Below are 27,163 nucleotides of genomic sequence, written 5' to 3'. Positions count from 1 at the left end.
TACTGCATAACAGCTGTATAACAAATGAACATATCAGTGCTTGCAAAGATTGGAAATCTAACAGAAGCAATTACCTTGGTAGCTCCTCCCTTCTGCCTTTTCCCAAGAAACGGAGGGAGGAAATTTTTACCAGAAATTCCTCTAGTGGCTAAAAAAAGATATGCCTTTTTGTAATTGAATTAAATCTTTATCTCTTCATCTCTTGCAGCAGGCTTCCCAACACCCCCGGTCCCATGTGTACCTCAGTTGCAGCTATCTGAGAGAAATCTTCAATAACAAAATTTCATCTCATGAATAAAAAAATAAATAAAAAAATTGTGATTTTTTTTGTGAGGTTGCTATTCCTTTAAGATTTTGGAATTGCACCAGTGCACTAAATGTGACCTCCATAACTTTTAAATTAAGAATTTATGCTGGCTTGAAATTTATGAAATATTTCAGCATGAAAGAAAGCCTTTTTCCCTGAGGAAAATTGAGCAATAAATCACTGCACCGTGGATTTACTGCCCTACAGCCAGCGGGAGATAGGGTTTTTTTTTTTCTACATTCTGAAAAAAAAATGTAATCATATAAGACAGCTTAGCTGCTATCCTCCCACTCCCTAGAATTTTTAATTTCAGCTGTTTCTGCTTGGATTTATTTCCAATATTCCTGCTCGGCTTTTCAATTTCCTCAGTTATTAAATTTTAATTCAGTGCATTAGCATTTAAATTAAAAAAGGGTTTATTTTATCGAAATCGTTGGCTGGCCCCCGTCCTGCAGCACATGAATTGCCTGTTTCTGCCATTTGCACAAAATGTGAAATGCGGCTAATGTCTTACAACTTACATTTGCACAAATTCAGAAATAAAATTTCTGGGTTTGGAATAATATTGCCTTTCCAAGAAAACCGATAACAGGAACGTGGCAGAGCTCTAAGGACCGGCCAATCTCCAAGAGTGGGGTATGGGAGAATCGCCCCCTGCTGGTTAGAAGGAGAGCTACAGCCACGAAGCCTCTGCTGGCAGTGCTCATTAAGAAATGGCTGGGTAGGAGAAGACCTGCCCCACCATCTCCATGGGCTAGAGGCATTCAGTGGGTGTGGGGGGCAGGGGTGGTAATTTCCCCATAGTGCTAGCAGTCCATGGGCAGAGTGGGTAGAGACCTTGTTTACCTGCTGTATTGGATTTTCCCAAGCATTTAGTACAGTGCTCAGTAAATACCGATGACTGATTGTGAGAGAGCCCTCCCCCTACCCAAGTAGGTAGTGTTGTGTCAGTCAATCATTGGTATTTATTGAACACTTACACTGGGCAGGGCATTGTATTAAGCACTTGGGAGAGTACAGTATAGCAGAGTTGGTAGACATGTTCCCTGCCCACAAGGAGCTTACAGTCTATAAGGGGACGCAGACTTTAAAATCCATAAATTATGGATATGTAAAAATAATAATAATAATAATAATGTTGGTATTTGTTAAGCGCTTACTATGTGCCGAGCACTGTTCTAAGCGCTGGGGTAGACACAGGGGAATCAGGTTGTCCCACGTGGGGCTCACAGTCTTCATCCCCATTTTACAGATGAGGTAACTGAGGCACCGAGAAGTGAAGTGATTTGCCCACAGTCACACAGCTGACAAGTGGCCGAGCCGGGATTCAAACCCATGACCTCTGGCTCCAAAGACCGTACTCTTTCCACTGAGCCATGCTGCTTCTCTATGTGCTGTGGTGCTGAAAGTGGAGTGAATAAAAGGAACAAATCCAAGTGCAGACCCACGCCCGGCTGACTTTGTCCCCTTCAAGTTTATCCTTGCTCGCTTTAACTCTGCCCCTCTCCTCTGCTTGGCAAAACTATTTCTCTTTCATTATTGACACCCATGCCCATTGACAATTGCCAGTTATTCCAGACATTTTACTCCCTCCTCAGGCCCCCTCTCTCCCCACCTCCCCCATCCCTTGTCCCCAGTGACCTGGCCATCTACTTTATTAAGAAAATTGACAGCATCAGGTGTGAGCTCCCTAAAATTTCCCCTGCCCCTCCTAAGTCCTTCCCCCTTCAGGCCCCCTCTTCAACTTTCCCATACTTCCCAGCAGTATCTCATGAGAAGATCTTCTGCCTCCTCTCAAATGCCACCCCTCCACCTGCACACCAGACCCCATTCCTTAACTCCTTATAAAAACTCTGGCCCCCTGCCTCTTTCCCTTCTTAACAGCTGTCTTCAGCCGTTCACTCTCAAGTGGTTTCTTCCCCACTGCCTTCAAACATGCCCATGTTGCCCTCTTTCCTTGACCACACATCTCCCTCCAGTTATTGTCCCATCTCCTTCCTATCATTCCTCTCCAAACTCCTTGAGTAAGTCGTCTACACCACTGTCTCAAATTCCTCTCCTCCAGTTCTCTCATGGACCCCCTCCAAACTGGCTTCTATCCCTTCATTCCATAGAAACCACCCTTTAACAGGTCATCAATGATCTCCTTCTTGCCAAATCCAACGACTTCTACTCCATCCTAATCCTCCTCGACCTCTCAGCTGCCATCGACACTGTGGACTACCCTCTTCTCCTGGAAACATTTCCCAACTTTGGCTTCATTGACTCTGTCCTCTCCTGATTCTCCTCTTATCTCTCTGGCTGTTCATTTCAGTCTCCTTTGTGGGCTCCTCCTCTCCCTCCCACCCCCTAGCTATGGGGGTCCATCAAGGTTCAGTTCTTGGTCCCCTTCTATTCTCCATCTACACTCATTCCCTTGGAGCACTCATTTGCTCCCATGTCTTCAATTTCCATCTCTGTGCAGATGATTCCTAATTCTACATCTCCTTCCCTGATCTCTCTCCCTCTCTCCAGGCTCACATCTCCTCCTGCCTTCAAGACATCTCTACTAGGATGTCCTCCCGTCATCTTAAACTCAACATGTCCAAAACAGAATGCCTTATCTTTCCACCCAAGCCCTATCCACCCTTTGCCTTTTCCGTCAGTGTAGATGGGACACACATCCTTCCCATTTCACAAGCTCAAAACCTTGGTGTTATACTTGACTCCTCTCTCTCATTCAACCCACATAGTCAATCCGTCACCAAATACTTTTGGTCTCAATTTCTTAACATCGCTAAAACCTGTCCGTTCCTCTCCACCTAGTATACTGCATCATCCTCCTTGATGACCTCCCTACCTCCCGTCTCTCTCCCCTCCAGTCCATGCTGCCACTTGGCAGCTGTGTGACTGTGGGCAAGTCACTTAACTTCTCTGTGCCTCAGTTACCTCATCTGCAAAATGGGGATTAAGACTGTGAGCCTCACCTTGGGACAACCTGATTACCCTGTATCTACCCTAGCGCTTAGAACAGTGCTCTGCACATAGTAAGCGCCAACAAATACGTAATTCATGTTGCTGCACAGATCATCTTTCTACAAAAATGTTCAGGACATGTCACCCTTTTCCTCAAAAATCTCCAGTGGTTGCCTATCCACCTCCATATCAAACAAAAACTCCTCATCATTGGCTTTTAAAGCAGTCCTTCACCTTGCCCCCTCCAACCTCACCTCACTTCTCTCCGTCTGCAAATCAGCCCCACATATTTCGCTTCTCTGGTGCTACCCTTCTCACTGTGACCCGATCTCGCCTGTCCTGCTGCCAACCCCTGGCCCATGTCCTGCCTCTGGTTTGGAACATCCTCCCTCCTCAAATCCACCAGACATTTATTCTCCCCCATTCAAAGCCTTATTGAAGGCACATCTCCTCCAAGAGGCCTCCCCAGACTTTGTCTCACTTTTCCTCATCTCCCACCCCCTTCTGCATCGCCCTAACTTCCTCCCTTTGCTCTTTTCCTGCCCCCAGACCCACAGCATATATATATGCTATATATCTACTAGGAGGACATCCTAGTAGAGATGTCTTGAAGGCAGGAGGAGATGTGAGCCTGGAGAGAGGGAGAGAGATCAGGGAAGGAGATGTAGAATTGGGTATCATCTGCACCGAGATGGAAATTGAAGTCATGGGAGCAAATGAGTTCTCCAAGGGAATGAGTGTAGATGGAGAATTGAAGGGGACCAAGAACTGAACCTTGATGGACCCCCATAGCTAGGGGGTGGGAGGGAGAGGAGGAGCCCACGAAGGAGACTGAAATGAACAGCCAGAGAGATAAGAGGAGACTCAGGAGAGGACAGAGTCAATGAAGCCAAAGTTGGGAAATGTTTATATATATATATATATATATATATATATATATGTAAATTTATTTATTTGCATTGATGTCTCTCTAGACTGTGAGCTCACTGTGGGCAGGGATTATCACTGTTTATTGTTATATTGTTCTTTTCCAAGCGCTTACTACAGTGCTCTGCACACAGTAAGTGCTTAATAAATACAATTGAATGAATGAATAAATGAGGGCTTAATTGAGGAAGACCTCTTGGAGGAGATGTGATTTTAATAAGGCTTTGTGCCCCCATTTGTGGGGCACTAGAGTACAGGCAGAGGGCTGTGTTGGTTCTCCTCAAGAGTGTAAAATCCCCTTGTGGGAGGGAATGTGTCTGTTTATTGTGTTATTGTACTCTCCCAAGTACTTACTATTAGTGCTCTGCACACAGTAAATGCTCAATAAATGCAATTGACTGATTGACTGGTGCCGCAGCAATGGGTATCATGATCCTGGAGGCAGTGGAAGAATGGTGTCTGGAGATTGGGGCCTTCTCTGGCTCTGGTTTCTTATTGGCTTGGTGGGGGTGGGAGAGCAGGTGGTGGTGTGGTCTCAAACCTGCCTCAGAGAACCACTGAAATCTCAACACCCATCTTCAACCCCTGGGGATTATGGGAGCCAGTGGTTCCCCAGTCAGAGAAGCCATGTGTGCTTCTCCACACTTTTGGGGTTGGTTCTGTCAGACCACACATATTTTATGACCTGTGGTTTACCTCATCCTGCCACTTTGAGGCGTCTGAGTCATATCTTTCTGCAGGTCTGTGGATAGCACTGGCAAATTACTTCTGAAACACCAGCATTGGCACTAGTGAAGAACACCAGTACTGATCATAAAAGTGACAAGACAATAATAGCAGGGGTCTTTGCTCAGTGCTTACTGTATGTCAAGAACTTTACTAAGCATTAAGGAAGATATAAGATAATCAGGCCAGACATAGTCTCAATCCCACATGGGGCTCACAGTCTAAGGAGATGGCAGAACAGATTGTTAATCCCCATTGTACAGATGAAGAAACAAAAGTACAGGAAGTTGTGACTTGCCCAAGGTTACACAGTAGGTAGGTGGTTGAGTCAGGATTAGAACCCAGGTCCTCTGACTCCCAGGCCTCTGGTCTTCCCTCTAGGTCACGTTGCTTCTCAGTGTAAGATTTTTTCAAAGACAGTGCTCTGCACACAGTAAATGCTCAACAGTTGACATTGATTAATTGATTGACAATGTAGAATGAGCCTCTTGTCTGAGGAGCTGTACTTGCTTCATCCTAGGAAGAGAGCCATAAGAACGCAAACTGTCCTTTAAGTTGTAAGCTGAGAGGCTTAGATCATAAACTCTAAGGTCATTCATTCATTCAGTCATATTTATGGAGTGCTTACTATGTGCAAAGCACTTTACTAAACACTTGGGAGAGTATAATACAAAAACAGACACTGCCACTTCTTCTCCCACCCATTAACAATGCTGTGCACCCAGGAAGTGTGAGATAAAGGTTTATCCTAATCATAGTTTTTTATTATTATTGTTTTTATCATTACTTTTATCATTTTGGTTAAGTGCTTTATATGAGCCAAGTAGTCTACTAAGAGAAGCAACGTGATTTAGTGGAAAAAGCATGGATCTGGGAGCCAGAGGACCTGGGATCTAATCCCAGCTCACCCACTTAGCTGCTGTGTGACCTGGGGCAAGTGACTTATCTTTTCTGTGCTTCAATTCCCTCATCTGCAAAATGGGGATTTAGTACCTCTTCTCCCTTCTACTTAGGCTGGGAGCTCCATATGGAACCTGGTGATCTTGTATCTATTTCAGTGCTTAGTACAGTGCTTGGCACATAATAAACACTTAACAAATACTATCATCATCATTATTATTATGTGCTTGGCTGGGTATAAGCAGGGCAGACACAGCCCCTCTCACACATGAGGCTCACAGTCTTAGTAGGAGGGAGAAGAGGTATTGAATCCCATTGTACAAATGAAGAAGCTGAAGCATAGAAAAGTAAATTGACTTGCCCAAAGTTCCTCAGCAGGCAAGGGGTGGAGACAGGATTAGAACCCAGGTTGTCTGACTCACAGTCCCAGGCCCTTTCTTTTAGGCCACAATGCCATTGCCTGACCTACTCTAATGAGGAACTGGATTTCCAAGAGGCCATGATACAGTGAAAACTTGTGAAATTCCCCAAACGACAACCATGGGGCCAGGTGTTACAATGGGGCCTTTATTTCTGCTCACAAATGTCATCAGTGAGAGCTGTGTCTCTTCTGGTGTGGGATTAATATGTTCCCTGTATGATGTGCCATCACAAGGCTGCTGTTGCACATCATTCTCATGAAAGCCATGAAGGCAGGGAACCCCTGTGGGCCAGAGGGCAAACTGAAACCTATATTGGCGGTGATATCTGAGAACGAGCCAGAAGACACTCGTACACTGGGACTAGCATATCACCTTCCCAAGCTGCTGTAGGGGAGGGCATTGAGAAGAAATGGCTGATGGGTTGGTCATTCTTGACGTCACTGACACCGTTTCACTTTGCCCAAAGTCTTTGGAAACCCAGTTTGGGGCCCCCTGCCTGACAAGGAGGCAGAGGGATTGGTTGTTGGGGAGGCCGTGATAACTGTGGCAGCCTGGAGGCTGGTACTGTCTGTCAGTTTAGATGGGCTCCCAAGCTAGCAGAATGGGGAGGATGCCAGCCCAATAATAATGTTGGTATTTGTTAAGCGCTTACTATGTGCCGAGCACTGTTCTAAGCGCTGGGGTAGACACAGGGGAATCAGGTTGTCCCACGTGGGGCTCACAGTCTTAATCCCCATTTTACAGATGAGGGAACTGAGGCACAGAGAAGTTAAGTGACTTGCCCACAGTCACACAGCTGACAAGTGGCAGAGCTGGGATTCGAACTCATGAGCCCTGACTCCAAAGCCCGTGCTCTTTCCAATGAGCCACGCTGCTTCTCTACTTTGCTATGACTGGGCGGTAGGGATGGGAACAGACCAGTCTGAAGCAGCGTGGCTCAGTGGAAAGAGTCTGGGCTTGGGAGTCAGAGGTCATGGGTTCAAATCCCGGATCTGCCACTTGTCAGCTGTGTGACTGTGGGCAAGTCACTTAACTTCTCTGGGCCTCAGTTACCTCATCTGTAAAATGGGGATTAACTGTGAGCCCCACGGGGGACACCCTAATTACCCTGTATCTACCCCAGCGCTTAGAACAGTGCTCTGCACATACTAAGTACTTAACAAATACCAACATTATTATCCTAAGGAATCCATATTGCCGAAAAGCTCAGACTGCAGTATTTCTTGGCCATTTTCCAAGTGCTTTTCACCCATCACCTTTATTCACCTTCATAGTCTCCAGAGAGAATAGGTCTGTGGAGGACGAGTCAGTCAGTCATTTATATTTATTGAGCGCTTACTGTGTGCAGAGCTCTGTACTAAGTGCTTGGGAGAGTAAAATACAACTGTTTGCAGCTTCCTGAGTCAGGCAATGAGTCCTCCTGGCCAGGCAGAGAATAGGCCTGGTGGTCAGCATTCATTCATTCATTCATTCAATAGTATTTATTGAGCACTTACTATGTGCAGAGCACTGTACTAAGCGCTTGGAATGTACAAATCGGCAACATATAGAGACAGTCCCTGCCCATTGATGGGCTTACAGTCTAATCGGGGGAGACAGACAAAAACAATAGCAATAGAGTCAAGGGGATGTACATCTCATTAAAACAGTACCAATAAATAGAATCAAGGTGATGTACATCTCATTAACAAAATAAATAGGGTAATAATATATACAGTTGAGCAGACGAGTACAGTGCTGAGGGGAAGGGAGAAGAGGAGGAGCAGAGGGAAAGGGGGGGAAAAGGGGCCTTAGCTGAGGGGAAGTGAAGGGAGGGTACAGGGACAGCGGAGGGAGCAGAGGGAAAAGGGGAAGCTCAGTCTGGGGTATTGTACTAATCCAACTTTCCTTGCATTTTTGCCCAAGTTAGCAGTGTGAAACAGAAAAAGCCATCCCTCACCTGACCATAAACTGAATGCCTAAGTTGGAAGGATGGAATATTTTAATATAATATGATTTTTCTCTGGTTGGCAGGAATAAATCTGCTATTGCTGTTTTATTGGAAATCCCAACTGAAAATAAAAATGGTGCAATTCAATCTCAGATTTAGCTGGTTACTCGGGCTCTGCAGTTGCCTGCATTTGGGGTTTGCAAAGTGATGGGTGCCTGGAAGGGACTTAAAAGCAGCACTGTGGAGAGAGCAAGTCAAGTGCCCAAAGCCGCTGCAACACAGCATGGGGATCGGCGGGGAGGATGGAGCCTCGGTGCATCCTGCAAGGAAAGATGGAGGGTCTGCCTTCTAGATGAATTTTACCAGAGCTCTACAGCGAGCTGGCATCTTGCACTGAGGCTCCTGGTGGAATGGCCTCCCTGCCCCTCTGGAAGTCAGCATTGGGTTTTGTTGGGTCTGTGTGTGATGGGTGTGTTCTTTTTTGCCTTTCAGGCCGAAGGAGCTACTGCTGCTGGGAAGAGAAGCTCCTTGGGCAGGTATGTTTCTCCAAACTCTGGGTGCTCTCTGATTCCCTGCCTGGCCTACCATCACCTTTAAGCACTGAAGAAGGAGAAAGTGCCTCTCTGGGGGAATTGGGGCCATTTCTTGATCTACCTCCTGAGGGCAGGAGTTGGGCATACAGTTGGCTGGGTGGTGAGACTAGAAGGACAGTGCCAGCCCAGGATTGGAGCTGGAGTGGCAGTCTCTGTATCATGCAAGGTTAAGACAGTGCCTGGGTCATTTCTGATAGGGTCAAGCCCTCCCCAAATGCTGACATTGGGGATTTGGGGCAGGGGAGGGGTGTAGAATGGAAGGAATCTATCACAGCAGGAGAGTGGAAACATTTAGGGAGGGAAGGAGTGGGAAGAAAAGTAGAGTGTGAAGAGCATGGCAAAGCAAGAGGAGTGGAAGAGGGCAACCTTGGCCTTTGGGTCTAGATAGGAATCTCTCTGTGAATGACATGGCTGAGGCCCCAGGTCACAGGCTGATGAGATGATGTCAGATAAATCCTTCAGCCATCAAGCCATCTTCCTCTGGCCTTGGTGTGCTGTTTCACCCTGCCCCAAGGACTCTGGTCCAGAACCAAAGCTACCCTACCAGGCTGCTGGAAGCAGAGGGTAGGGTGTTTGATGTTTCTGTGAAAAGGCAACATTTTCATGTGGTTGGTTTCTCATTTGTCGAGCAGTTTGAGCAATTTCGGGTAAAATAAGAAATGGGGAAAAGCTGACTCTGTGGAAACTTGTGAGAGATGTTGTGTTTAGTGTCTCACAGATTGGATGTAGCTAGATGATACAGGGCTTAAAGGTTTCCTCTGGCTAGCAATAAAAAGTGATATGCGTGCATGTATGCACATGTGTAGGTTGGAAGCTATGCACACACAGTCTCTCTACGTAGACCCCATTACATTTGTGTAGGGAAAATACACAAATTAAATCACATCTTTACATAAATAAAATCACATCATGCAAATTAATAAGTGCATTACCTCAAAGAAGTGCATCAGTGGATTCTCTCCCCTTCTTTTCGATTAGTACTTTCTTGGATTTTCAGGAGAATTTTTACTTTGGGACAGCTGATGCTTGTTCGCTTATGTGAAAGCTGTGGATAGAAATGGTTTGGGTCTGGGAGATGGAGAAAAGGGGCTTGTTAATAGGCATGAAACTCACAGTAATTTTCAGGACTAGAGAAACTCGTTTTGCATCTGAAGATTATTTGAACTTCTCCCCAAGGCTGCCTGTTTGTTTATGCAGTAGAAACTACCAAAAAACCAGCACATTGTCAGCTACAAATTCACCTAGAAAGCAGCATCTATTCACCTATACATTTCTAGGAATTTTAACAAGAGGAGGATTAATGAGCCTTTCAAATCTGACCTCTACCCTCTCCCTACATTTTTTTTTACTCCCTAGCCCTAAAACTATTAGCTTCCCAGACCAATCAATCGTCATATTTGCAGAGTGCATAGCATGTGCAGAGCACTTATAATAGAGTTAGTAGACTGTTCGTAAGTTTCTCTGTGGAGCTTCCAATCTAGCAAGGGAAGGCAGGCACTCAAGCAAACTATGCGTTGGAGAAAGCAACCAAGTTAAATCAATTAATTAGTTGTATTTATTGACCGCATATCCCTCTCAGGATTACACCAGGAGAGTTTCCAATACTCTACTAGTCTCAGCTGTGGGAGGGAGAGTCAAACAGAAGTATACCTTTTCCTTGTATAGTATACCTAGCTTGGGCAGTGGCTAGCAAGTGGAAGGCAATCCGCTACAACTCAAAACTCACCTGTGCTGGGCAGCAGCGGCGTGGGAGAGAGTCGAGGGCGGACACTCAGATTTACTGTATGGAAGAAAGCAATAGTAAACCACTTATTTATCTCTACCAAGTAAACTCTATTGTGGTGGAAAGAGCACGGACTTGGAAGTCAGAAGGTTATGAGTTCTAATCCCGGATCTTGTTTGCTGAGTGACCTTGGGCAGGTCACTTCATTTCTCTGGAACTCATGACCCACATCGGGTAAATGGGAATTGAGACTGTGAGCCCCACAAGGGACAGGGACTGTGTCCAACCCGAGTTCATTGTATCCATCCCAGCGCTAAGTACAGTGCCGAGCACATAGTAAGTGCTTAACAAATACCATCATCATCATCATTATTATTATTATTATTATTGTTATCCAGTAGCAGAACAATTGCAGATCGAGGTGGGGTGTTCTGGGAGAGATGTGTCCATGGAGATGCTATGGGTTAGAAACGACTCAACAGCATAAGGCAAGACAAGATTGACCGCTTAATATGTACAGAGGACTGTACTAAGTGCTTGGGAGAATATAATGTCACAGAGTTGGTAGAGATGTTTCCTGCCCATGAGGAGCTTACCATCCAGAAGGGGAGAGTCAGATGTTAATATAAATAAATTACAGATGTGTACCTAAGTGCTGCGGAGCTTAAGGTGGGGTGAATATCAGAGCTTAGGGGTTACAGATCCAGATGCACAGGTGATACAGAAGAGAGAAGGCATCTGGGAAAGAGGACTTAATTGGGGAGGGCCTCTCACCCAAGTGGCCCTCCCTTTACCCTTCTGCTAGACTCGACTGTTTTCAAAGCAACCTCAGTTAATGGGAAAAACCGTTCTACTCTCCAGATGATCTCCCTTCTCCCAAACAGTTTGAAAAAATGAGACCGAGTTGAACACGGAACTCCAACTCACCAAATTGTGGAGTTTGTCATTTGAGACTGTCTATGGGTATCGCTTTTCATTATTTTATTCAACTTATAAAATTAACTAGAAAATTAACTCATAATAGCCAAATCCTAGTTTGTTCTTTCTGTATCATAATGTTGCGTGGCATTGTGGCTGACTGACATGGATCATTGAAGAAAATTAAGTACAAAAGAATTATTTTAAACTAATGGTGTATTTATGCACTGTAGGTTATTTTGAATTTCTTAACTATTAAAGCTGTGTAATAGGTTAACAGTTTTAATCTATTAATCTAATTTTCTCAACTTGAATATTTATTAAAATAAATTAGCGCTACATGACAGAAATGGGAATGCAGATCATTTAGAGGATTGTTAAAGAGAGGTATCTACAGAAAGGGAAGGAAACAAGGGTGAAAATTGTTAAAATGGTCACAGAGAAAGTTGTAGTTCCTTAATGATAATATTTGTTAACTGCTTTTGATATGCCAAGTACTGTACTAAGTGCTGGAGTAGATTTTGGATAAGTGGATCAGAATCAGTCCCTGTCCCTCGCGTGGCTATATTGTACTCTACCAAGCACTTAGTACAGTACATAAAGTGCTCAATAAATGCTAACTTATTGATTGATGGATTGCTGGAGCTCACAGACTAAGGGCTCCTTATAGCTGGTGGTGTTTTTATTTGCTGGCTCTTTGATGATCTTGTCTTATGCTGTTGAGTCATCTCTGACCCTTAGTGATGCCATGGACACATCTATCCCAGAACACCCAACCTCCATCTGCGATCATTCTGGTAGTATATCCATAGGGTTTCTGTGGTAAAAATACGGAAGCAGTTTACCATTACCTCCTTCCACGCAGTAAACTTGAGTCTCCACCCTCGACTCTCTCCTGTGCTGCTGCTGCGCAGCACAGGTGAGTTTTGACTTGTAGCAGATTGTCTTTCACTCACTTGCCACTGCCCAAGCTAGGAATGGAATGGATATGCCCGTGCTTGACTCTCCTTCCCATAGTCGAGGCTGGTAGAGTACTGGAAACTCTCCAGATGTGACCCTTAGAGGGGGTCTTTGATGTTAGTAATACAAATTTTCCAAAACACCTTTCTTTACATTTTCCTGGGGTAATTGCAGACAGTGGCGTAGTCTATTGGAAAGAGCACAGGCCTGCCACTTGCCTGCTTTGTGACCTTGGGCAGATCACTTCACTTCTCTGTCCCTCAGTTTCCTCATCTGTGAAATGGGAATTGAATGCCTTTTCTCTCTCCTGCATAGACTGTGAGCCCTATGAGGGATAGGGACTCTGTTGGACCTGAATATCTTGTATCTACCCCATTACTTAGAACAGTGTTTGACACCTAGTAAGTGGATAACTAATACCATAATGAATTACTGAATAATTGAATGAATATGCACATTGCATGGAAGTGCAAGTTGGGGGAAAAAAATTAGCTGGACCTTTTTCCTCTGCAGGGTTAGAGGGGTCTCTATTTGTTGCCAAATTTGTACTTTCCAAGTGCTTAGTACAGTGCTTTGCATGCAGTAAGTGCTCAATAAATATGAATGAATGAATGAATGAATGGGAAAGAACAGAGGTTAAATCCTCATTTTACAGAGGAGAAAACTGAGTCCCAGAAAAGTGAAGTGACTTGCTCAAGATCACTCAACAGGCAAGTGGCAGGACTGGGGTTAGAAACCAGATCCTCTTACTCTCAGATCCAGGCTCTTTCCCCTGGACCACAGACAGTATAGAAAAGTGGATGAGAAGTCAGGAATTGCCTAACCAGGTTTGCCTAACCCCTTCCTACCTCTCCTCCCTTCTCTCTTTCTACTGCCCACCCTGCACGCTCCGCTCCTCTGCCGCCCACCTCCTCACTGTCCCCCGTTCTCGCCTATCCCGCCGTCGACTGGGCCACATCCTCCCGCGATCCTGGAACACCCTCCCTCCTCACCTCCACCAAACAAATTCTCTTCCCCTCTTCAAAACCCTACTTAAGCTCACCTCCTCCAAGAGGCCTTCCCAGACTGAGCTCCCCTTTTCCCTCTGCTCCCTCTACCCCCCCTCACCACTCCACAGCTAAACCCTCCTCTCCTTCCTTTCCCTCTGCTTCTCCCCCCTCCCGTCCCATCCCCTCAGCACAGTACTCGTCCGCTCAACTGTGTATATCTTCATGACCCTATTTATTTTGTTAATGAGATGTACATCACCTTGATTCTATTTATTTGCTATTGTTTTAATGAGATGTTCTTCCCCTTGATTCTATTTATTGCCATTGTTCTTGTCTGTCTTTCTCCCCCAATTAGACTGTAAGCCCGGCAAAGGGCAGGGACTGTCTCTATCTGTTACGGATTTGAACATTCCAAGTGCTTAGTCCAGTGCTCTGCACATAGTAAGCTCTCAATAAATACTATTGAATGAATGAATGAATGAACATGAAGCCCAGAACCCAATCACTTCACTTCTCTGGGCCTCAGTTGTCTCATCTGTAAAGTGAGGATTCAACCCCTCTTGTCCCTTCTTCTTAGGCTTTGAGCTACATGTGGGACAGAAGCTGTGACTGACTCTTGGAGCTGCAAAACTGGTAGTGCAGAATAGCTCTTCCCCTGGGGAAACCATGAGAACAAAGATGGGGAGAAACACCAGAATTGATGACTGGGGGTCTCCGTAGCTACAAGAGTCCAAATGGCAAGTGCCATTTGCCTTTTCAATAGGAAGCAAAGTATTTTCCAAAGAAATGCCCTAGTTATTTTAATTGGTCTGAAAAACAGAGAAACTGATGGGAAAATGTATGCACCATTCATTGAAATGCAGTTTTTCCTGTAGTCTCATTGTTTGTCTTGATTTGGAACTATCTCTCACATTCTTTTTTAATTAATGAATCAATCAATGGTATTTATTGAACACTGACTGTGTGTACTAAATGCTGAAAGAGTACAGTACAAGAGGTCCTGGTCCTCAAGGAGCTTACCATTTTGGCCTTCAAGTTCTGATTATATAATTTGTTTTAATAAATGAGGTGCCCTGAATAAACTGAAGCCATAAAGCACTTAGAACAAGGCCCGCTACTTAGAGCATTGCTTTTTATCCTAAGGAAAGAGGAATCTGAGAAAAGTTTTGTGTTTGGTGGAATCGTTAGAAGTGTGTCAGTCAGTCAGTTGTATTTATTGAGTACTTAATGTGTGCAAAACACTGTATTAAGCGCTTGAGATAGTACAGTATAACAGACACATTCCCTACCCACAACAGGCTTACACTCTGGAAGGAAAGATGGCCATTAATATAAATTACAGATATGTACATAAGTGCTATGGGACTGGGAGGGGAAATGAATAAAAGGAGCAAGTCAGGATGACTCATTGGGGAGTTGAAGAAAGGGAAAGGGGGCTTTAGTCAGGGAAGGCCTCTTGGGGGCCTTCAATAAAAGTTTGAAGCAGGGGAGAATAATTTCTACCCTTTTACTGGTTGATGATAATGCTGGTACTTGTTAAGTACTTACTATGTGCCGAGCAATGTTCTAAGTGCTGGGGTAGATGCAAGGTAATCAGGTTGTCCCATGTGGGGCTCACAGTCTTAATCCACATTTTACAGCTGAGGTAACTGAGGCACAGAGAAGTGAAGTGACTTGCCCAAAGTTACACAGCTGATAAGTGGCAGAGCTGGCATTAGTACCCATGACCTCTGACTCCCAAGTGGAGTCTTTTATGACAGAGATGGTGCCACAGAGCAGGGAGTTAAGATTCTGGGTCCTTGTGTGACTGAAAGGGCTAATACAGGGCCAACAGACCCAGCCATGGGCTCAGCATGCAAATTCAGAACAAAACTAATCAGAACTCAGGTTTCTGACTCCTAGAGAAGCAGCGTGGCTCAGTGGAAAGAGCCTGGGCTTGGGAGTCAGAGGTCATGGGTTCGACTCCCGGCACTGCCCCTTGTCAGCTGTGTGACTGTGGGCGAGTCACTTCACTTCTCTGTGCCTCAGTTACCTCATCTGGAAAATGGGGATTAACAGTGACCCTCACGTGGGACAACCTGATTACCCTGTATCTACCCCAGCGCTTAGAACAGTGCGCTGCACTTAGTAAGCGCTTAACAAATACCAACATTAAGTCATCCTCTTTTCACTAGGCATGCGCTGCTCCTCTCAGATGTCTGTGGGGAGTGAGGGTTCAGGCCCTGAGACCCTTTATCACCCTTTTCAGACTGAGTAGGAGAGAGGACGCAGCCCTGAAACTGCTGCTCAGGGAGCAGCAATGGCCAGACGTGTCAGTGATGCTCAGAGGGCAAGATGCAACATGGCCTGATGAAAAGAGCATGGGCCTGGGAGACCTGGGTTCTAACTGTGGCTCTGCCCCCTTGTCTGCTGGATAACCTTGGGCAAATCACTTAACTTCTCTTTGCCTTCGTTCACTCATATACAAAATGAAGTTTAAATCTTCCCCCTCTTAGACTGTGAGCCCTAGGTGGGACAGGGACTGTGTCCAAACAGATGACCTTGTATGAACCCCAACACTTAGAAAAGTGCCTGACACACAATAAATGCTTAACAAATACCAAAAAAGAGTTAAAAAAAAAAGATATCTCCCTTCAGCCCCACCCAGGCTTTGAGGAAGCTTGCAAAATCCCCACATATCTTTTTCACATCTGCCCACCTACTAGCCTGTCTCACCTCTCCCCAGACACCTGGATTTTTTATTATTGGCCAAAAAGAACAAGGCCCTTTCAGCTGCATGAGGAAAGCCCATCCACGGTAGTCTCGAGATAATAATAGCAATAATAGTTATGGCATTTATTTGAGCACTTATGTACCAAGCACTGTGTTAAGTTTTGGGGTAGATACAAGATAATTAAATGGGTTGCATTCCCTGTCACACACACACTCGCAGACGAAGAGGGAAGAACAGATATTTTATCCTCATTTTACAGATGAATTTACTGAGCCTCAGGGAATAATAATAATAATGATAATTGTAAAATTTGTTAAGCGCTTACTATGTGCCAGGAACTGTTCAAAGTGCTGGGGTACATATCAGCAAATTGGGTTGGACACAGTCCCTATCCCACAGGGGGCTCACATTCTTAATTCCCATTTTACAGAGGCGGTAACTTTGGCACTGAGAAGTTAAGTGACTTGCCTGAGTTCACACAGCAGGCATGTATTGGATCCGGAATTAGAACCCAGGACCTCTGGCTACAAGGCCCAAGTTCTTTCCTCCATGCCTTGCCTCTTCAGTGACAGGTCACACAGCATGCAAGTGTTGGAGCATTGCCTCAAACTTGGGTTTCCTAATTCCTTGTCCCGTGCTGTTTCCACTTGGTCATGCCATGTAGTTACAGTTGGTTTAACTAGGTTGGGACCACCCGGGATCCAGATTGTCTCTGAGTTTGCATTTGCCGTTCTCCCCAGAGCCTGGACTATTTCCACCCCATCTGTGTGCTAGATGGGATATGGAAGGCAGGCCCAGTGTAATGAGGGCTGGAGGAGGAAAGAGAGAGGAAGCTGGACTTGGAGAGTTTGGTCCAAACCCAGATTCTTCCCGATGCTCCCATTGCCCGACAGAGCTGATTGAGGCTTAGTGACAGGCACCCAGCGTCCTTTCACTTGACTGTAAGTGCATTGTGGCCAGGGAATGTGTCTGTTTTTTGTTATATTGTACTCTCCCAAGTGCTTAATACAGTGTTCTGCATACAGTAAGTGCTCAGTAAATATGATTGACTGATTGACTGACTAACCTCGGGGGAGATTCCGGTTCAAGGGGGAACTTGTAGCCAATCTTACGCCACACTTTTATAATTCTCTCTTAAGAAATGTGCTTTACCGGAAAGCAAAATGAACAGATTATAGAATGTCAGTGTGCAGAGAGATTCTGATTTCTTTTTCACTAATCTACCTAATGATTCGTGCTGAGAAGATACAAGAACTATACATTTAAATGGATATAATTAAAATAATGATGTATTAAAAAATATAAAAGAGTAGTTAGAAGTATCTGTACTTCTAATTCAAACTGACATAACTACTTTGTACCTCCATTATTATCAGGGTGCCTAATTAAATGCAAGAATTCAGAGGAAAGCAATATTTGGGTTATATATTGAGAATGCAGAAGTGAGGAAATAGCAACAGTTACTGGCCTGGGCTACAGAAGCCCTAGGCATCACAAGAAGGTGTGTGAGGAGTTGTTTAACAATGGCCAGTGTTGGACTTTGAGAGTTTCTGTTCCCCAGTGGCATCTTTTGGGTTCTGCTCCCTCAACAATATGTCAAGACACTTGGGTGGAAGAAAATTTGAGGTCAGCGGCCCAACCAGAACATGGAAATCACTCTTCAGGGAAACTGGCATTTTGCTTCCTTAGAGCTGTTCACCAGACTAGCCTCCCTGGAGCTAGAGTAGGATGGGGTAGGCTGACTGGAAGTTCTTGCCAAGTTTCAGTCAGTGAGTCCATCAGTTGTATTTCTTGAGTGCCTATGGTGTGCAGAGCTTGGAGACCCAGGATCCTGATTTCCCATCCTGTGGTCTTTCCTGTAGGCCATCTGAAGAGTCTTTGAAGATGGGGGGGAGCTGTGGTCTGGCAGATTCGAGGTGGGAAGGAGTTTCAGACAGCTATCCTCATTTCCAACTCATTTTCTTCCTTTAAAGAAAACTTCACTTTAAAAAGCTCATTTCACAACTGCCGGCCTTCTCTCACCAGAGGACCGTGTCTGACCTGATTGTCTTGTATCTACCCTCTTGCTTAGTACAATACTTGGCACCCAGTAAGTGCTTAAGAAATGCCACAATTGGTATTGATCTCATAGGGACCTGTGAAATTTCAGCTGTCATTTGGAGTTCATAGAATCATCCTTATGAGGGTGGCTGGGTTCTTATTCTACCAGTTCAGAACACTAAAGATGGTAACGGGCTGGTGCACTGAATCCAAAAAGAAAGATTAAACTGTGAAAAATCAACACCAGGACCTGAACCAAGGATCCCCCTCTGAGACGTGGCATGCCTGGACCACAGCAGCATGCGTGTTTTAGTTTGTCCCCATTAATGTTTGGGTTTTTTTCCTCCTAGTCTGTGGTTTGTGTAGTGTGAATTCCAAGCTAATTCCTAGGTATTTGTTCTGGGCAAACCATCCACCTGGGCCTGGCCACCATAAGCAGTTGTCACCTTAATCCTCGAGGGGCAAATCCCCTTCAAAAAGACCGTGCTTCGGAGAGAGCCTAGTTTTAAAACACCATTTGAAAATGGTGCAAATTCGAAAGTGTGCAAATTGATCAAAAATTTCCCAATTCATTGCTGCCGGAGGCATATGTGCATGTGTGTGTGTATGCGAGCATGCGCATGCTGTTGTGGGAAACATCCCAAACTGAACACTAGCAGAATTATTGAGTCCATCCCCAGCGGGTGAGAAGCATGTGGAAGTCATTACTACAGGATACTGAGAAGTCTGAAACAAACGAGCACTCTGTGAGGGGTGTGGATAAAGTTTTGATGAGAGGTTTGGAATGGGTTACTAGAGGAAAGGTTAGAGAAGCTAGAAGGCACAAGCAGGGTATCTACTGAGTTAATTAATAGTGCTTATTGAGTACTTGCCTCGCACACCTGTAGAGTTTCCAGTACTCTACCAATCTCAGCTACAGGAGGGAGAGTCGAGCAGAGGCATATCCATTTCATTCTTAGCTTGGCCAGGGGCTAGCGAGTGGAAGGCAATCTGCTACAAGTCAGAACTCACCCATGCTGGGCAGCAGTGACATAGGAGAGAGTTGAGGCCAGAGACTCGAGTTTACTGCCCGGAAGGCGGCAATGGTAAACCACTTCCATATTTTTAACCAAGAAAAGTCTATGGATACACTACCAGAACGATTGCAGATGGAGAGCGGGACACTATGGAAGAAATGTGTCTGTGGTGTTGCTATGGGTTGGACATGACTCGACAGCATAAGATAAGATTGAGCACTTTTATACTGTGCAGAGCACTGCATTAAATGCTTGGGAGCGGACAGTAGAGTTAATGGCCATGATCCCTGCCCTCAAGGAGCTTATATTCTAGCAGGCAGTAGACCATGACAGACTTGTCAAGGGGTATGACAGCTCTGTTGAGGGTGGACCCCACACTTGTGAGATGTACATCCTCCCTGTTCCTTCCAGTGTATTGGTGCCACTGTTGTAGACAAACCTGGTATTGCATATGTTCTCATCAATCAATGATATTTATTGAGTGCTTGTTGTGTGCAGAGCACTTGTACTAAGCGCTTGGGAGAGCATAACACAATGAGAGAACGCTCAATACATATGATTTAATGAATGAATGCAACACAACGGAAATAGCAGATGCGTTCCCTGCCCATAAAGAACTCACAATCTAGAGGGTCTCATGAGGGGCCTCATCGCTGAGGAAGAATACAGTCAGGAAGCATCTTTCTCTCATGGCCCTTTCCCAATTGCACTTCAGTGCCAGAAAACATCATTGCTTGGCCCAGAATCTCTTCCTGCCTTCACCTCTTTCTGGTCCATTCACGACAATCCTTCCCTTGGCTCTATTTCACAGCCTTCATCCTTGTGTTGCCTATACCACATTTTCTAGCAATTGCAGTGGCATCCACTTTGGATGTGAAATCTGACTTTTCATGATGAGCTCATAATCGGAATTGGCTTTGCTTCTGGCAGGGAATCTCATAACTCCAGTAATGGGACCCTGTAGACCTCTTACTAACAAGACTTTGGTAAAGTGGAAATGGGGAGTGATGTCACCAAGAGACCATCCAGCCCAGAAACAGTGGCAATCAATCAATCAGTCAATCAGTCAGTGGTATTTATTGAGCATTTACTGTGTGCAGAACACTGTACTAGGTGCTGGAGAAGCAGCATGGCTTAGTGGAAAGACCCTGGACTTGGGAGTCAGAGGTCATGGGTTCTAATCCTGGCTCTGCCACTTATCTGTGTGACTTCGGGCAAATCACTTCACTTCTCTGGGCCTCAGTTACCTCATCTGTAAAATGGGGATTAAGACAGTGAGTCTCATGTGGGACAACCTGATTACCTTATATCAACCCCACTGCTTAGAACAGTGCTTTGCACATAGTAAGAACTTAACAAATAGCGTAATTATTATTATTATTATTGTTATTATTACCCTGGGGCCATTCCAAACTTCCAGAGGCTGGTTTAGAAGGATGGGACCCTTGAGGTCCTGGTGAGCCATTTTCCCCTTGAGCCAGATGGCCTCTGGAGCTGACCATGTGGTAATCAGTCGTGTTTATTGAGAGCTTACTGTGTACAGAGCATTGTACTAAGAACTTGGTAGAGTACAATATAACAGAGTTAATAGAAATGTTCCCTGCCCACAATGAGCTCAAAGTCTAGAGGACTGTAGCTGGTAACAGATTGTTAGAAGCAGCATAACTTAGTAGAAAAAACATGGGCTTGTGAGTCAGGGAACCTGGGTGCTAGTCCTACTTCTTCCATTTACCTGCTGTTCGACCTTGCGAAAGTCACTTAGCTTGCCTTGGTTTCCTATCCAGAAAATGGGGATTAAATACTTGATCTCCCTACCCCTTGTTTTGTGAGCTCTGTTCATTCAATAGTACTTATTGAGCGCTTACTATGTGCAGAGCACTGTACTAAGCGCTTGGAATGTACAATTCGGCAACAGATAGAGAAAATCCCTGCCCAATAACGGGCTCACAGTCTAAACGAGGCTGATGATCTTGTAAACATCCCAGGATTAGTGCAGGGCTTGGCACATAGTAAGCCTCAACACATACCACAATTTTTATTATTATTATTAATATTATTATTGTTAATCATCAACAGTATTATTTATTAGATTAGGAAGCTCCTTTTGAGGCTGACTGGAACTTAATTTATTTTCATTAAAATGACCCCACTATTTATATACAGTATGTTGTCCAGTGAAAGCATCTAGTAGCAATATTTAGTATTATTTCTGGAAAAGAGGATACTGCTGTTGGCAATGCTTTTTAGGCTTTCCCTTCTCCACCATCAGCCCCAGCTGCAGCAGCAGCAAGGTTTCTGAAGCATCTAACTGTGTGCGAGTCTATTGCAGGGGTGGTTGAAGGGTTTTGGACAGGATCCTGGAATCCAAGCCAGACAGCCCGGACTTGGGCAGTCTTAGAAAGGACCTAGGGTTGACTGGACAGACATCGAACAGATGCCGTCAGGAAATCTAGTCTCTGCACTGTGCATAAGCTAAGGAGCTGATGCATGTGTGAGATGGTGATTGAAGTGGGTTGCTGGGGATGGTGATTAGACACCACGGGGTGACCGGCAGTCCGCCACTCCCTTTTCAGTTAGACCAGGAAGGATTCCTGGGGAACGTGGGATTTCAGGAGTCGTCAGGATGATAAAGAGGGCGGGACTAAGAGGAGATGGAGAGTGGGCCAGGAGTGATCTGGGCACCCAGTTTGATTGGAAAGAGTTGATGGGGATTGATGGGGAGTTTGCTGAATTTCATTGCTTGCAGTGGATCAAGTCAGAAGCAGCGTGGCCTAGTGGAAAGGGCACAGGACTGGGAGTCAGGAGTCCCAAGTGCTTAACCCAGTTCTGCCACTTGCCCGTGGTGTGACCTTGGACAAGTCACTTAACTTTTTGGGCCTCAGTTTCCTCATCTAAAAAATGGGCTTAAGATACCTATCCCTCCTGTCTCTTGGATTGTGAATTCTGTCTCGGTCCGGGACCCTGTCTACCCAAGCTGTCAATACAGTGCTTGGCATAAAGTAAGTGGTTAACAGATACCATAGATATCATCCCAAATTGTACATTCCAAGCACTTAGTACAGTGCCCTGCACATAGTAAGTGCTCAATAAATATGATTGAATGAATGAATCATCATCATCATTATTGCTAGTGGAGACTGCTAATGGATACATTTTCTGGCCAGGCCACACCAGCCCAACCCTACACAGAGAGTTTTGGTTGGAGGATTACTATCCCAGCATTTAATGTTCCTGCCTACCATTAAATGTCTTACATCTAATCTAAATCTTGCATGCTACTGTGTCTTCTGCCGTTATAGTCTCAGGGCAGATGGAGACCACTTTGTGATGATCCCTAGTACAGTAACCTTAGAAAGTCTTGCAGATACACCTTCGCAGACTCTTCAGCAGGCTGTCAGCCTGAATTTCTATAACCTTCCAACTTTGTGGGGAGGCTTGATGAATTAATCAGACAATGGAATTGAGTGCTTCCTATTTGCAGAGCCATCTTCTGCTATCTCAACTAGAGATCATTTTCCTATTCCTTTATGTCTGACCCCAACTGCATGTCCCAGATCTTTTGCCTGCTTCTGTTGTGAGCTTTTATTGTACCCTCCCCACTTCACTCCATTAGGTTGGCCCGCCCCCTACCCCAAGACAAGATTCTAAGGGGGTTCTTACAGTCTAGCATCCTATAAAGGGCCTGGGACTATTGATGAGAACTGCCAGCCTGGGCTTCTCCCAAGGAATTGGCAGATCAGGAATGAGAAAGACCTTGGACCTAGGTCTTGACCTAGCACCCCGGGAACCAGATTCCTTACTGGCATTTACTGAGCACTGTTTGGGTGCAGGAGACCGTACTAAGCACAATTTGTAGATACGATACTTGTCCTCAAGGAGTTTGCAATCTATAGTGACCCAAAGTGGAGATTAGAGGTGACCCATCTAGAGTAGGTAAACGTCAATCCCAAGGAAACCTATTGTTAAGGTAGGCAGAGCCTGGGCCTCTATATTTCTTATAGGCTCTCTGATTTCCTTTGGACCTGATAGCCTGAGTTATCTAGTAGGGTTTCTTTATTCCATGTCTCTTCTCCTTTGGGCCTGGGACTGGTTCCAGTGGCCTCTCTGTAATGGCTGGGACCTTTTAAGGACTGATTGCTTGGAGGCCTATGCTCCCTACTCCCTCCCACTTCATATCTGATAGACCATTACTCTCCACAATTTCAGAGCTCTATGAAACTCATATCTCCTCCACGAAGGCTTTCTTAACTCACCTCTCATCCCCGCACCCCATTTTCTCTACCTTCTCATTCAATCATTCAGTTGTATTTATTAAGTGCTTACTGTGTGCAGAGCAATATACTAAGCGCTTGGGAAAGTACAATACAACAGTAAACATTGACATTCCCTGCCCAAATTGAGCTCACAGTCTAGGTAGGGGAGACAGATATGAATACAAATAAATATAATTAGAGATATATACATAAGTACTATAGGGCTGGAAGGTGGAGAAGAGCAGAATGTGCAAATCAGGATAACGCAGAAGGGAGTGGGAGATGAGGAAAAGTGGGCCGTAGTCTGCAAAGGCCTCTTGGAGGAGATATGCCTTCAATAAGACTTTGAAGGGGAGAGAGTAATTGTTCATTGGATTTGAAGAGGGAAGGCATTCCAGGCCAGAGGCAGGCTGTGGGCCAGGGATTGGTGGCAAGATCGGCAAGGTCAGGGCACTCTGAGAAGGTTGGCACTAGAGGAGTGAAGTATGCAGGCTGGGTTGTAGAAGGAGAAAAGTGAGGTGAGGTAGGAGGGGGCAAGGTGATGGAGTACTTTAAAGCCAATGGTGAGGAGTTTTTGTTTGATATGGACATGGATGGGCAACCACTGGAGATTTTTGAGGAGGGGGAGTGACATGCCCTTAATGTTTTTGTAGAAAGATGATCTGGGCAGCAGAGTGAACACACTTGGGTCGATATACCCTCATCTCTTTGCTACTCACCCATGTCCATTTGCCCTTACACTCTGCCATTTACCCTGTCCATAACAGATTTAATGTTTGTCTTCCCCACTAAACTATCAGCTCCTTGCAGGCAAAGATTGTGTCTTCCAACCCTATTTTATTCCGCTAGATGCTTAGGAGTGTTACCTAGTGGAAGTCGGTCTCAGACAGCGGCATGGTCATCCTCCTGGACATCCGTCGGCTCCCCTCTTACTTTCCCCCATTCAACCAGCTCCTCTAGATTCTATGTCTATCTTTGACTGCACGACTTTCTGTGGGAGCGGATTCCAAAGGAAGCAGTGTGGCTTGATGGAAAGTATGCAAGCCTGCTAGGCAGAAGTCCTGGGCCTGCCACTTTCCTGTTGTGTGACCATGGGAAAACCATTTCACTCTCTGGGCCTCGAGTTCTCACCTGTAAAAATTTCCTCTAGGCGGTAAGCTCACCTCTAGACTAAGCTCATTGTGGGTAGGGAACATGTCTACCAACTCTATTCTCCCAAGTGCTTAGTACAGTGTTCTGCATATAGTAAACACTCAGTATATACCACTGATGGATAAAATTAGGATTCAATACCTTTTCTCCCTTCTCCGTAGACTTTGAGTCTCATATAGGACCAGGGCTGTGTCCAGCCTGATTATCTAGTATTTACCCCAGCGCTTAGAACAATGTTTGACTGATAATCAAGACTTAACAACTACTACCATTATTATTATGTGCTCACCCGCTTGCTAGAGGAAGAAGTTCTTCCTTTGGTTTAATTTGAACTCGCCACCCTCAAGCACCACTGGCTGCCTTTGACCCTAGCCCTGAAGGACTTTAATGAAGAACAATTCCATACTTTCCTTGTCCACGCCCTTTTTTAACTTCAGTAATGTTCCCTTCCCAGCTAGCATCTTTCCAGCATCAATCTGTCCTGAAGAGGAGCAGCATGGCCTAGTTGACAGAACATGGGCTTGGAAGGCAGCAGGACCTGAGTTCTAATCCTGACTCCTCCACTTGTCTGCTGTGCGATTATGGGCAAGTCACTTCGCTTCCCTGTGCCTCAGTTATCTCATATGTAAAATGAGAATTAAGACTGGAAGCCCTATGTGGGACAGGGACTGTGTCCAACCCAGTTACCTTGTATCTACCCTAGTGCTTAATACAGTGCCTGGCACATTGTAAGCATGTAACACATACCACAATTATTATTATTTTTTACCTTGGTTGGCCTGTTTCTCACTTCTCAGGCCCATTTATGAGGCCCTTGGCAAAGGAGCCAGCGGTTTTTGCTTCTGAGTGCCCGGCTGTGCCCCGACTCCCCTGCATAATCATTCCTTAAGCACACGCTATAAATGTCCCAAAGCACCATGTTCCCAGGGAGAAGGTGGAACATAAATACAGGCTAAGGAGACCCCTCCCCGAAGTCCTCTCTCCACAGGGAAGCTGACTCTTGGGCTGTCTTTGTGCTGAGGCATGGAAACCCTCCAGGAGGCTCCCAGGCTGCCAGCTTTCCCCCGGTTTGGGTGGGTGGCATTTATCCTAGTAATGGTGCATTTCCACTGTTCCTCTGAGCTGGGTGGAAAATCGCACTCCAACTCTGGGGTGTAATTTGTGTGGTTTATAGCTTTGATTACTGCTAAAATGCTCTCCATTACTGCTGTTTTAATCTTACTGGGCCTCTGTAATTTTTGTTTAAGAATGGATTTTAGGAGAACAAGGCCCAGTGACTGCTGTTTGCTAGCAGGCCCCACTTCCATGGCCAGAATCTGTCTGATAGAGCTCGAGTACAGACACCTTTGCCCAACCCAGTTAAATGTGGCTGATGGCTCTTCCTTCCCTGGGATGTGTGACACTGAATGGACTCACCCCCTAGCTGGAGGAAGAAGTTTTTCCTTTGATTTGATTTGAACCATCTTCTTCTTGCCTTTAGAACCATCCTGGATAGCCATTCATTATCTCTCTGGCCATTCATTCTCTTTCTCCTTCAAGGGCTCCTCCTCCCCCTCCCATCCACTAACTCTGGGGGTTCCTTAAGGGTAAGTTCTTGGCCCCCTTCTGTTCTCCATCTATACTCACTCCCTTGGTGAACTCATTTGCTCCCACGGCTTCAACTATCATCTCTACCCAGATGACACCCAAATCTACATCTCCTCCCCATTCTCTCCTCCTCCCTCCAGGCTCGTATCTCCTCCTGTCTTCAGGACATCTCCACCTGGATGTCTGCCCGCCATCTAAAACTCAACATGTCCAAGACAGCTCCGTATCTTCCCTCCCAAACCCTGTCCTCTCCCTGACTTCCCTGTCTCTGTGGATGGCACTTCCAGTCTCACAGACCCACAACCTTGGTGTCATTTTTGACTCTGCTCTCTCATTCACCCCACACATCCAATCCATCACCAAAACCTGCTGGTCTCAGCTTCACAACATCACCAAGATCTGCCCTTTCCTCTCCATCCAAACTGCTACCTTGCTGGTACAAGCTCTGATAATATCCCAATTGGATTACTGTATCAGCCTCCTCTCTGATCTCCCATCCTCCTGTCTCTCCCCGCTCCAGTCTATTCTTCATTTCACTGCTTGGATTATCTTCCTACAGAAACGCTCTGGACATGACATTGCCCTCCTCAAAAATCTCCAGTGATTGCCTATCAACCTTCACCTGAAACAAAAACTCCTCACTCTTGCCTTCAAAGGTTTCCATCACCTAGGCCCCTCCTACCTCACCTCCCTTCTCTCCTTCTACAGCCCACCCCATACACTCCGCTCCTCTGCCGCTCACCACCTCATGGTCCCTCATTCGCGCCTGTCCCGCCGTCAACCCCTGACCCACATCCTACCACTGACCTGGAATGCCCTCCCTCCTTACATCCGCCAAACTAACTCTCTTCCTCTCTTCAAAGCCCTACTGAAAGCTCACCTCCTCCAGGAGGCCTTCCCAGACTGAGCCCTCCCTTTCCCTCTGTCCCTCCTCTCCTCCCCATTCCCCCTACTCTCTCCCTCTGCTCTTTTCCCTTCCCCTCCCCATAGCACTTGTGCCTATTTGTATATATCATTTATTACTCTATTTTGTTAATGATGTATATATATCT

The 27,163-nt window shown here is 45.5% G+C and overlaps 1 protein-coding gene across 3 annotated transcripts in view; it reads left to right on the top strand.

Moving 5' to 3' along the window:
- The first annotated feature begins 8,658 nt into the window (after nt 1–8,658).
- ZNF618 (zinc finger protein 618) overlaps nt 8,659–27,163 on the top strand; it is a 93,912-nt gene continuing 75,407 nt past the window's right edge. For all 3 annotated transcript variants that reach the window (XM_029062495.2, XM_029062494.2, XM_029062493.2), the window contains exon 1: nt 8,659–8,703. The gene's annotated coding sequence lies outside the window, so the exon portion shown is untranslated. The remainder of the gene's footprint in view (nt 8,704–27,163) is intronic.

The sequence above is a fragment of the Ornithorhynchus anatinus genome, chromosome 4 (genome assembly GCF_004115215.2).
Source record: "Ornithorhynchus anatinus isolate Pmale09 chromosome 4, mOrnAna1.pri.v4, whole genome shotgun sequence".
In the NCBI taxonomy this organism is placed as follows: Eukaryota; Metazoa; Chordata; class Mammalia; order Monotremata; family Ornithorhynchidae; genus Ornithorhynchus; species Ornithorhynchus anatinus.
Note: the sequence above shows the minus strand (reverse complement) of the source record. Positions and strands in the feature narration are given on the sequence as shown.